Below are 861 nucleotides of genomic sequence, written 5' to 3'. Positions count from 1 at the left end.
GCCAGACCGGAGCATTCATTGGGGGCCGAACAGGTTCTGTAAAATTGTCAGCTGTTCCCCAGTATTTATAGGCCAACCAGTAGGGGGCGCCAAAAACCACTCATCACAAATATATTAGCCACATTTTTCAGTGCTTAGTCCTGGCTATTTCAAAGACATTCTGTAGCTTTGGACTCAGCTTGGAGTTAGGTTTAGGTCTGAGGTTAGATATATGTTGGTAATGGATGTGTTAAGTGGTTGGAACGTCACAATCCCCAACTGGGTTGAACGCCATATTGAGTCTTGGTCCACTTCCTGTCACAAGTCATGTCTTCGTTCTGCAGCTCCTGCTATTCATGGATGTGTTTGTGTGGTCTGGGTTAGACCACACAAATGAATGCATCATGAATACAAGCCATAGAAATGAATAACTTTAAAACGTGCTCTGAATTAATTAGTAGTTGCAAAGCTGCTCCTTAGTAGTTCAAAAAATAAAAAATAAAATAAATAAATAAATGGTTCAGCTCAGGGGCAGTCCTCGCCAATTTGCTCAGCTTTTACAAGTTTCTTGTGTGAGATTTTACAGACTCCATGGGCTTTTCATTATTGGTTCTATGAGTCAGTTTTCCTATAGCATGCACTTTATGAGGCTATTGGACAAAAACAACAGAGAACAACGTGGGACCTTTCCTGCTAAGAGCTTCTATGACAACTCATTACAAACAAACCTAACAAAACAATGTTACAACATTTAGCTATTCTTCTAGACATATGGATATTTTTACAAATTTATTAAGTCATCAAAATCATCCGAAATATATTTTTTCCGTGTCTACTTTATAGGCTTGCTGTTAAAGGGGGAATTCTTCATAGCCGTATTTT

The sequence above is a fragment of the Cyprinodon tularosa genome, unplaced genomic scaffold (assembly GCF_016077235.1).
Source record: "Cyprinodon tularosa strain WSP-4 unplaced genomic scaffold, ASM1607723v1 ctg384, whole genome shotgun sequence".
NCBI classification, from domain to species: Eukaryota; Metazoa; Chordata; class Actinopteri; order Cyprinodontiformes; family Cyprinodontidae; genus Cyprinodon; species Cyprinodon tularosa.
This window is presented reverse-complemented; position numbering follows the sequence as displayed.